At 40.8% G+C, this 12,564-nt stretch overlaps 1 protein-coding gene across 10 annotated transcripts in view; it reads right to left on the bottom strand.

Moving 5' to 3' along the window:
• The window catches only part of LOC125452379 (serine/threonine-protein kinase MRCK alpha-like), a 565,420-nt gene that overhangs the window by 175,929 nt on the left and 376,927 nt on the right, over nucleotides 1–12,564 (bottom strand). The gene's annotated exons all lie outside the window — the stretch shown is intronic.

Raw genomic sequence — 12,564 nt, 5'->3', positions numbered from 1 at the left:
CTCATCCACAACCTGAGCTACAGAAATTTGCCAAAGCTTTAAATTTTACCACATTATATACTCAATTCACCAGATATCTGCCCAATCACCACCTATCTCTATCCCTCTGCACCTTCTTCACCCTCTTCAGGGCCTACTTTCCTACCTAATCCTTGTGTCACATGTAAATTTTGCAATCATAACTCTGATCTTTCACCCAAGTCATTTGTATAAGTTGTAAAAAGTTGAGGCCTTACCACTGATCCCTGTGGCACACTCTCTGTTACATCTGCCAACCAGAAAATGACGGTCTAGGCCCGAAACGTCAGCTTTTGTGCTCCTGAGATGCTGCTGGGCCTGCTGTATTCATCCAGCCTCACATTTTATTATCAACGACCCACACATGCCTACTTTTAGTTTCATGTTAGCTAACCAATCTTCTTTTCATCTTCAGGTCAGCACTCGTCCATCAGACTTTATTTTCTACAATAACCTTTGAAGTTGCACCTCATCAAATGCCTTCTGAATACCCAAGAACAGCACATCCACCAGTTTATCTTAATTAACAGCATATCTCACTTCCTTAAAAATTCCAATAAACTGATAAAAACGTTTTAATTTTTACAAAACCGTTGACTGCCTGATTACCTTAAATTTTTCTAAGTGTCTTGCTATAATACCTTTAATAATATTTAATATCTTCACCTTGTCAGATGTTAAGCCAAGTGGCCTGTGATTCTTGCTTTCTATCTCCTTCCTTTTCTGATTAAAAGAGTTACATACATTATTTTCCATTCTACTGGTAAAAAGGTAAAGTTGCCATAGTTCTAGTGGACTACAGGGCTGCTCTCTCTTTAGAGGGAGACAATTGGTGGTTTAACCTGCAGGTCAGCACACTCAAGCAGAAGCACAAGTTGAGAACCTTCCCTAAATTTAGGAGTTTTGGAAAAGTAACACCAATGCATCAACTATCTCACTAGCCACTTCTTTTAAGAGCTAAGGATGAAGTCCATTAGGAGACAGGAGCTTGTCGGCCTGCAACAATTTGCTCAGCATCACTAGCCTGGTGAGTGTAATTTTTTTCAGATTCTCTATCACTTCAACTTCCTGACTGATATTTCAGTGATGGATAATTCTGAGATGTTATTTATGTCCCTTGCGCTAAAGACCAGTAGAAACATAGAAGATAGGAGCAGGAAGAGGCCATTCAGCTCTTTGAGCCTGCTCCGCCATTCTTCATGATCATGGCTGATTGTCCAATTCAATAGCCTAATCCTGCGTTCTCCTCATAACCTTTGGTCCTATTACCCCGAATGCTACGTCCAGTTGCCTTGTGAATACATTCAACATTTTGGCGTCAACTACTTCGTGTGATAATGAATCCCATAGGTACAAAATAACCTTTCAATTTAGCTACTTATCTCCTTATTTTCTGTTATTAAATTCCCAGATTCACTTTCTAAAGAACTAATGTTCACTTTATTAACTCTTTTCCTGCTTGAACCACAGAAACTCTAACTATCCGTTTTAATATTATTGGCTAGCAAGCTCACTGATTTTGCCCTCTTTATTACCTTTTTAATTAACCTTTGCCAGTTTTTACATTCTATCCAAGCTTCTCAATGCCGTCAACCTTTGCACAATTATATACTTTTTCTTTATGCTTATTTTTATCATTTTAACTACACAAAGTCGTCTTCCTTTTGGAGTTTTTCTTTCTCATAGGCATATATCTATTCTGTGCATTCTGAAATGTCTCTTTAAATGTCTAGCACTGCATCTATATTGACTGGACTTGTCAGGGCATTTTAGTCAGATCTGCTCTCATGCCCTCATAACTGTTCTTATTTAAGTTTAAAATACTAATCTTGGACTCGCTTGTGGAAACAGAATATAAAATTCAATTGTATTATGATTGCTGATACCCAACGACACCTTTACATTAATCAATCCTATCTTGCTGCATGATACCAGATCTAGCACAGCCTGCTCTCTGGTTGGCTCGAGAATGCGCTGCTGTGAGAAATTATTCTGTTAACATTCTATGAACAGACTGCGAATAAGAAGGAATTTCCGTATTTTGTTGCTGTGACAGTGATTGAACAATGATATAACATCAAGCCAGGTGTACACCTTTGAGGGGTGTATATATGGGTGGTGATGGTCCCATCTATTTGCTGCCCTTGTTCTTCTATGCCTGTATGTGTGTGTGGATTTAAGAAGAGATTATAGTTGCAACAAGTAGAATTATTTGTTAGTTATTTATAGTTGTTGAATTCGTGGTTAGACCTTTTATTTGTGGTAAGTAGTAGTAATTGTTGAATACAGAAACCTGGTCGATGTTTTCTGTTAACCTGAATCTATCAGACAGGTAATTTAGGACTTTATGTTCTTAGATTAAATCTTGACTTTCGTGATAACCCTGGGAGTAGTAAGGTTCGAGAATCAGCACACTTTCCTCAGCGGGTCACAACACTAGCAATATTCAGGAAAGAATAGAATCATAGAATCCCCTATGGTGTGGAACAGGCCCTTTGGCCCAACAAGTCCACACTGAAGCTCAGAGCATCCCACCCAGACCCATACCACTATAACACACATCCCTGAACACTACAGGCAATTTAGCATAGCCACTCCACCTAGTCTGCACATTTTTGGGCTGTGGGAGGAAACCGGAGCACCCGGAGGAAACCCACGCAGACGCGGAGAGGATGTGCAAACTCCACACAGTCAGTCACCCGAGGGTGGAATTGAACCTGGGTCCCTGGCGCTGTGAGGCTGCAGTGCTAACCACTGGGCCGCTGTACCACCTGATTTATATTGACTTCAAATGTCACTAACTACCATGGTGTCGCTACTGTCTCTTTCATTCTGTGACCTATAATTTTCCTTATGTTTGTGTATGGCAGTGCATCGAATGCCTTTTGGAAATCCACATTCACCACTTGAACAGCTTTAACCACATTGACCCTCTCCATTACCTCTTCAAATGACCTCAGCAAGTTAGTTAGACATAACTATCTCATAACAAATCCATCATTATATTTCCAAATCAATCCATGTTTTCCATGTGACTATTGAGTTTATCCTGGATAACTGTATCAGTAGCAGGGAAAATGCTAGACCTTACTATTGAGGATGTGATAAATGGAGCAGCGTGGTGTGGTGGTAATGATTATCGTTCTGAGGTTATGGAACTGAAGTACACCATGGTAGTTAGTGACATCTGAAGTCAATATAAATCAGGTGGTACAGTGGCTCAGTGGTTAGCATGTGGGTTCCTGCCTCTGCCACTCTTACAGGCAGTGACTTTCCATTTCCCAGCACCTGTGGGTCAAAATGATTTTCCTCACATCCCCTCATAATCTTCTGCTCCTATGAAGAACCGATTAGAGAGTTGTCATCAGGCTGATAACTTCTGGAATCCGCAACTCTTCATAACTTCATAAGCCAATCAGCAATCTGCTGCTGTTCAAATCTCACTTTGTATAGACATGCCAGTGGCACACATTTTTTCTCAAAGGGTCATACAGCATGGAAACAAACCTTTCAGTCCAACCAGTCCATGCCGACTATAATCTCAAAGTAAACTAGTTCTACCTGCCTGTGCTTGGTCCGTATCGTTCCAAACATTTCTTGTTGGTTTATTTATCTGAATGCCTTTTAAACACTGTAACTGTACCCGCATTCGCCACTTCGTCTGGAAGCTCATTCCACACATGAAACATTCTGTGTACAAAAAAAAATTGTCCCTCATGTCTTTTTTAAAATCTTTCTCCTCTCACCTTAAAATAGTCTTGAAATCCAACAATCTATGGAAAAGATACTTGCCATTTACCTTATCTATGCGTCTCATGATTTTACAAATCCTCTCCAGCTTAATAACATCCTTCCTCCAACAGGGCTCCACCCCTGATGATGTTATAAACACTCTCCAACTTAATAATTTCCTTCCATGGCAAACCAGAATTGGACACAGTGCTCCAAAACAGGCCTCAGCACAACTTATACAACTTCAACATAAAGTCTCAACTCCTACATTCAAAAGTCTGAGTAATGAAGGCAAGCATGGTAAATGCCTTCTTAGCCACCCTATCCATATGTGATTGAAACATCAAAAAATTATGTAATTGAAAATCTAAGTCTCTCTGTTCTACAATGCTTCCTAAGTACCGACTTGTAATTGCATAGGTCCTGCCCTTGTTTGACTTAACAAAATGCAATACCTTGCATTTATCCATAATAAACTCCATCTACCACTCTTCAGCCCACTGACCTAACTGATCAAGACTTCTCTGTCATCTTAGATAATCTCCTTCACTGTCCAATATACCAACAATTTTGGTGCCATCTGCAAACTTACTAACTATGCATTCTATATTCTCATCTAAATCATTTATATAAGTGACAAACAAAAGTGGACCGCCGCCAATCTGACTGGAAAGCAGCTGTATAGACACATTTCACAATGAGTTCCAGTACCTGTTTCTCCAGGCCTGGATTTATAATCAGTCATTTTCCATTTTTGTCCACAATCAGAATGAAAGAGAACTGACAAGATGGATTCTTTACACTAGCTAAGTCAGGATTTGTCGTTAATCCAGAAGTGCCCTTGAGCTGAGGTCAACTCAAGAGGGTAATTAGAACTAAACTACATTGCTACAGATTTGGAATCACATGTAGGCCAGAACAGGCAAGGATGGCAGACTGCCTTTCCAAAAGAACACATTGATGAACTCAATGTGACTTTACAACAACTGATAATATTTCATGGTCACCATGAGTGAGATTAGATTTGTGTTCCAGGTTTACTAATTGGACTAAAATTCCAATAGCTAACATGGCAGAATTTAAACCCATGTCCCAGATCATTAACCTGGACCTATGGATTGTTAGTCAAGTGAGTTTACCACTTCACCACAAACACCTCTAACAGACTCCATTATGCAAAAGGCACTGAACCTAAAACCATTACTAACTAGGATGATCATGGGAACTGCAGATGCTGGAGTATCCAAGATAACAAAGTGTGGAGCTGGATGAACACAGCAGGCCACGCAGCATCTCAGGAGCACAAAAGCTGACGTTTCGGGCTTAGACCCTTCATCAGAGAGGGGGATGGGGAGAGGGAACTGGAATAAATAGGGAGAGAGGGGGAGGCGGACCGAAGATGGAGAGAAAACAAGATAGGTAGAGAGGAGAGTATTGGTGGGGAGGTAGGGAGGGGATAGGTCAGTCCAGGGAAGATGGACAGGTCAAGGGAGTGGGATGAGGTGGTAGGTAGGAAATGGAGGTGCAGCTTGAGGTGGGAGGAAGGAATGGGTGAGAGGAAGAACAGGTTAGGGAAGCAGAGACAGGCTGGGCTGGTTTTGGGATGCAGTGGGGGGAGGGGAAGAACTGGGCTGGTTTTGGGATGCAGTAGGGGAAGGGGAGATTTTGAAGCTCGTGAAGTCCACATTGATACCATTGGGCTGCAGGGTTCCCAAGCAGAATATGAGTTGCTGTTCCTGCAACCTTCGGGTGGCATCACTGTGGCACTGCAGGAGGCCCATGATGGACATGTCGTCTGAGGAATGGGAGGGGGAGTTGAAATGGTTCGCAACTGGGAGGTGCAGTTGTTTGTTGCGAACCGAGCGGAGGTGTTCTGCAAAGCGGTCCCCAAGCCTCCGCCTGGTTTCCCCAATGTAGAGGGGGCCACACCGGGTGCAATGGATACAATATACCACATTGGCAGATATGCAGGTGAACATCTGTTTGATATGGAAGGTCATCCTGGGGCCTGGGATGGGGGTGAGGGAGGAGGTGTGGGGGCAAGAGTAGCACTTCCTGCGGTTGCAGGGGAAGGTGCCGGGTGTGGTGGGGTTGGAGGGGAGTGTGGAACAGACAAGGGAGTCGCGGTGAAAGTGGTCTCTCCGGAAGGCAGACAAGGGTGGGGATGGAAAAATAGCTTGGGTGGTGGGGTGGGATTGCAGATGGCGGAAGTGTTGGAGGATGATACGTTGTATCTGGAGGCTGGTGGGGTGGTATGTGAGGACGAGGAGGATCCTCTGGGGGCAGTTGTGGTGGGGACGGGATGTGAGGGATGTGTTGTGGGAAATGCAGGAGACGCGGTCAAGGGCGTTCTCGACCACTGTGGGGGGAAAGTTGCGGTCCTGGAAGAACGAGGACATCTGGGATGTGCGGGAGTGGAATGCCTCATCCTGGGAGCAGATGCGGCCGAGGCGGAGGAATTGGGAATAGGGGATGGAATTTTTGCAGGAGGGTGGGTGGGATGAGGTGTATTCTAGGTAGCTGTCGGAGTCAGTGGGCTTGAAATGGACATCATTTTCTAGCTGGTTACCTGAGATCTACTAACTAGGGTGCTGTCAGGGATAAAACATTTAGCTTTGAGGATGAACAACAAATACCAGGGATACGTTTAAAGGAGATTCACCTGATAATTTTAGTTATGCAGGATATTGACAATTGTGAACGGAGACATTTATTCATGAAGAAAAAAAATCAGAGTTAATGTTTCAGGTCTTCACACATTCTCCCAGACCTGCTGAGCTTTTCCAGCAAATTCTGTTTTTGTTCCTGATTTATAGCATCCGCAGTTCTTTCGTTTTTTATTAGAGACATTTATTCATCTGGTTGTGGAGTTAGTGATGAGAGATTCTGAATTTAAGACTGAAGAATGTGGTTGGGAGACCTTTCCAGATATCCCAGAGTATGGAGTTCTTTGTTATAGGCAAATATAGGTTTTTGAAGAGATTGCAGGACAATGGGATTAGGTTTAGAGATTGGACAAATAGAACATATAGAGACAATACAGCTAATGACCTCTTCATTGATATAGTTCTCCATAGTTCTTCCAGTACAATGTCCTTCAACAAATTTCAAAGGATATCTTCTAGATACAGGAGTCAGATACATTAATCCAAGGAGTATTACAATGTTCCAATTGTACAGTGATTGGAAAGGTCTTTTGAATTGGTTTATAAAGAAATCAACAGTTTGTTTGCATGCTAAAGTGCTAATCCAACAGTATAGATGTCAAATTCACTAAGATTATAGAGAACAGTCATAAATTATTAATTCACCTTGAAACCAATTATTCTGAATCAGATCTGAGGAAGGGTCCACAGACGCAAAACATTAACTCTGATTTTTTCTTCACAGATGTTGCCAGATGTGCTGAGCTTTTCCAGTAACTTCTGTTTGGTTCCTGATTTACAGCATCCCCAGTTCTTTCGGTTTTTATTCTGAATCTAGTTTACTTGAAGTATATACATGTGCATTTCAGAGATTTAGCATTAATCTATCGTGGGTGAATATGAGCAAGAACAAAAGCTACCACTGTATTTTTGAACAAAGGAATGTATTTTTATTGGAGAGAAATTAGAGTTAACTCTGTTCTGGAGGAGGATCACTAGACCCAAAATGTTAACTTGGATTTCTCTTTACAGATGCTGCCAGAACTGCTGAGAATTTTCAGCAATTTCTGTTTTTGTTTCTGATTTCCAGCATCTGCAGTTCTTTCGGTTTTTTAAACATATTTTCATTGCTGTTCAGACATACACACTAAATGTTTTACAGTGTCAAAAGCAATCACAAATGTAAAGGTGGTAGATTCCATTCACATAAGGAACGTGTGGGATAGGTTGCGACTTTGTGTAAGATTGTGCAATGTTGCAAGGTTTATTGTGATTCTCACAACGTTTTTAATTCCGTGCCCTTATGAATAAATTTAGACATTGAGTGCATGACTGAATCTTGGATTTAATCCAGTTTTAAGTTCTATTTGAAGGTAGATGAGGGACTTATCTCTCCACTACCACCCCCCCAACCCGAGTTAAGCAATGCTTTCCACTAATATCCATCTCATTCAAACACATCTAAATTAATGCTTCAGTCGTCGGAAATTAGAAGAAAAACCATAAACATTGCTGTCATCCAGCGGGTCAGCCAGGATCTCTCAAAAAAACTATAAGTCAGGTATAAAGGAATAAATCCTTCCTCAGATGAGCTGTCCTGTTCCGTTTCAGAGCACTGAGCTGAAAGACTCAAAAACATGCAGCACTCACTCAATTAAGTAAACCCTCAATTTTAAAACTGACACATCCCTCTGTGGCCTTATCCTTCCCCATCTCCCCTTATTTCCTTAAGTACTACAATCCTCTGTTCAATAGGCACACCTTCAAATCTAGCTTTTTGCACATTCTAATCTTTATTTACTTTGCCATTAGTAGCCATGCTTTCTAAAAGCCTTAAGCTTTGAACACCCTCCCTAAAACTCTGAGCTTCCACCTCACTTCCTTCCTCTAAGTCACTTTTTAAAACTACCTTTTTATTTGCCCTAGTATCTATTTATGTAGCTTTATGTAAAATTGTATTTGATAACCCTCCTGTGTATCAACTTGGGAAGTTTTACGGCTGTACAAATATAAGAAAAACAAAATGCTGGAGAAATTCAACCTGTCTGGCAGTATCTGAGAGCAGGATAACAATTAATGTTTCCAGTCTGTTATGACTTCTCTTCATTTGTATAAATAAGTTTCTCTTGGTGCTGCTTATCTATCTCCCCTTCAAAGAGTGATCAATGTCAGTATCAAACACTGTCAGAACACTCTGGAAATAACCAATGCAGACTTTGTTGAATATAAATGCTTCTACTTCTGTTCCAATTTATTGTATGACAAAGAATCAATCCATTTCCCTCATAGTTAAGATTTTTCTTTTTTGACAGAGATTGTGAATTTAATAATAATAATCTAGCTGTTGTTGAACAATGGACTTGCCTTGAAAAAAGACAGAATGGTTTGGGCACAATAACAGTACATTCCCACAACGGGGAACAGTAAATCAACCAAAGTCAGGGATTGCTAGATGGTCAAAGACAAAGAGAACAAAATGAAGCCAGAAGTGGGTTCATGAGACAGATGTCAGTACAATGACACAAGTGAATGCAGAAAGTTTAGGGCAGTGGTGAAAAGGAAATGGGGAGGTAACAAAATAGACTGGCAACCACCAAAAGAACTCACAGGAACAGGAATAGGTCATTCGGGGCATTGAGCAAATTATACCATTTAGCAGGATCATGGCTGATTTGTGGCCTAACTTCAGGTATCTACCTTTGGTCCATATCCCTTAATTTCTTTGCTTCACATCTTTTTCAATTTCAGATTTAATATTAACAACTGATCCAGCACGTATCCTTATTTACTTTGCCATTAGTAGCAATGCTTTCTGCTGCCAAAGCCTTAAGCTTTGAACACCCTCCCTAAAACTCTGAGCTTCCACCTCACTTCCTTCCTCTAAGTCACTTCTTGAAACTACCTTTTTATTTGCCCTAGTATCTATTTATGTACTCAGGTTACTCCCTCACCTTCTAAATTCTGGAGATATCAGGCCAAAGTTGTAACATCCTCAGAATTTAATCCCTGAAGTCCAGGTATCATTCCTGGAAACCTACATTGTACTCCCTTCAAAGAGAATGTAACCTTCCGAAGGTGTGGTGCCCGGATCTGCTCTCAGCACTCCAAGTTGGGTCTAACTGAGGCTTTGTGTAACTGTATCGTTACTTTAGCATCCTGTACTCCAGCCCTCTAGATAGAAAGGCCAGCATTCCGTTAGCTTTCTTGATTATTTTCTATACTTGTTCATGACATTTTAAAGATCTTGCACCCTGAACCCCCAATTCTCTTTGGATATCCACTGCATTTAGCTTCGTATCATCTAGAAAGTTTCCTGGTCTATCTTTTCTTTGGTCCAAAATGGATAAGCTCACACTTGCTTTCACTAAATTCCATCTGTCACAGTTGTGCCCATTCACTTGGCCTACAAATATTCCTTTGTAATTTTATGTTATCATTTACACCGTCTAAAATGCTGCCTAACTGTGTCATAAGCATGTTTGGATATATGACGGTCTCCGCCATTTTGCAAGTTACTAATAAATAATGAGAGTAACAGAGGCCCTAAAACAGATCCTTCAGGGTTATCACTGGTCAAATGTTTGCCAGTTTGAGTACCCTACTTTCTGCTGTCTGCCACTCAGCCTGTTTCCATGTCAGTGATTTGCCCTCAACTACGCGGGCTTCTCTTACCTAACATAAAAGTCGTTTAGGTGGGATCAAATGCCTTCTGGAAGTCCACATAAACAACCTCCAGTGGCTCTCCACCAACTTAATCACCTCTTCTGAAACTTCAATGGGGTTTGTCAGGCCTGGCCTACCTGTCATCTAAACATGCTGGCTCACCCTGATTAACTGAAAACTTTCAGAGTGCTCAGTTACCCCACCCTTGATTATAGATTCCAACAATTTCCCCACCACAAGTGGTAGTCTAACTAGTCTGTAATTCCTTGGTTTTCCTCTTTTTCTTCCTTCTTAAAAAGTGGAGTGACATGCAATTTTCCAATATAGGGGGATGACTCTCAAATCGAAGGATCTGTGAAAGAGTATATTTAGGGCATCTACAAGGCGCTCCCCTTCTTCCTTTAGTACCCTCTGACAATTTACTGAGGTAAATTTTATGCAGTCCCTGTTCCCAATGCATAATTAATTTCCTTGGGACTTCCAGTAGGCTCTCCACTTTTCTACTGTAAATGCTAAGTCAAAGTAATTGTACAACATATCTGCTAATTCCCCACACTCATTGGCAAAATTTCCACTTACATCCTTTAGTGGGCTAACATTGCTCCTGATCACCCACTTTCCCTTTATGTAACCATAAAATTTCTTCTTATGGGTTTTGATGTCCCCATCATGTTTTCTCTCATAATCCCTTTTAGTAATTATTACAAGTTGCTTTGTGGTCCTTTGCTGGAATTTGTATCTTTCTGTGCTGTCTTCTGCATTTTATAAGCCCTTGCTGCTAGTTTAATGCTGTTTCTTATCTCTTTAAGTGTCTTTGGTTTTTTTCCTGTGAAGTGGAGCTTTTCCCTCTTAGCGATATAAATTAGTTTAGTATTGTGTTAAATGTTTCTTTAAACATTCTCCACTGTTCTTCAGTTATTTTGCCATTAGCAGATTATGTACAGTCTCTGTCTCATCTCATTAAAGTCAGCCTAACCTCAATCTAAAAGTCTCGTGCCTGAATCAAGCTCTTCACTTTCAAACATTACACTGAACTCAATCATGTTAAAATCATGATGTGATAAATGTTCATACACGACTAGGTTACTAATTAAATCTGGCTCATTACTCATTATTAAATCCAATACTGGTTGTCCCCTAGTTGCATCCAGGAAATACTGCGGTAGGAAACTATCCCAAACATACTCCACAAATTCACTGCCTCTCAGATGGGTGGTTGTGTGCTTCTCCAAATCTATGCTGAAATTAAAATCCCTCATTGATATTCCTTTGGATTTGCTGGACATTTGCTGATTTCTGCATTTATACAATCTAGCACTTCAGGGCTACTACCACAGGGTCTGGACACAACACCTGTCATGATTTTAGATCCTTTACGGTTCCTCAGTTTCTACTGAATGCTTTCCCCAAATTATATCTGCTCTCATCACTGAAGCAATTTTGTTTCTAATTTGTAAGGCTACTCCACCTCCTCTGCCATTTGCCCCTCTTGGCATTCAGTAAGAATTGTAAAAGCATGGGATGGAGCTCATTAGGGGCTAAAAAGGGGACATAGGCTCAGAAGGCATTAGTAAACCTGAAATATTAAATTAGCATTTGGCATCATTTACCAAAAAGTAGTGCTGGCCAAATTGTCATGAAAGCGGCTAAAGGTGAGATACTGACAATGAGGGTGTACTAGATAGACAGTCAGTAATTAAAGTTGATAAGTCACTAGGATCAGATCAAATCCATCCAGGAATTTTGAGGATAGCATATGTGGAACTGATGAGGCACTGACCACAATTTTCCAAACCTCCCTCTTACCTGAACTTGGACGCCAAGTTTTTGAGATTCATGGACGAGAACTCTTGAACCCCTGTGTTCTGTAGCTTCCTGAAATCTTTCTCTATTTAAATAAGTATTCAGCTCCTCTATTTTTCCTGTCAAAGTGTATAACCTCTCATTTCCCCGCATAATTTCCATCTGCCCAGTTTTTGCTCACTTGACTTGTCTATATGCTTCTGCAGACTATGCGTCACTTTCACCACTTGCCTTCCCGCCAATTTGTGTGTCATCTATAAACTTGGCTTCAGTACATTTATTTTCTTTATCTACTCACAAAGTTCCATTCCTACCAAATCAACTATAGCCAAAGAATCACTTGCAATAGCTGCTTTTCCCACTTGTGCATCTTCACCTCTTGTGTCATCAATGACCAATCTTTGGCTCTCTCATACTTTTCATCCAAATGCTGTTCTTTGGTAATGTCACGGTTTCCTTACATATACTGATGACACCCAGACCTACTTCTTCACAATATCCCTGTTCAGTAGCAGAAGAAGCAAAACCAACATGAGAAAATCTTTTCATTTTAGCATAAGTAGTTAGTATCAGGAATGCAACACCTGAGTGAATGAAGGCAGGTTTAATTATGGCTTTCAATAAGAACCTCAATAAATATTTGAAGATGAAAGGAAATTACTGGTTTACAGGAAAAGGGCAAGTAAATGGGACTAGCTGAATT

This window comes from Stegostoma tigrinum, chromosome 4 (genome assembly GCF_030684315.1).
Source record: "Stegostoma tigrinum isolate sSteTig4 chromosome 4, sSteTig4.hap1, whole genome shotgun sequence".
NCBI lineage: Eukaryota > Metazoa > Chordata > Chondrichthyes > Orectolobiformes > Stegostomatidae > Stegostoma > Stegostoma tigrinum.
This window is presented reverse-complemented; position numbering and strand designations above follow the sequence as displayed.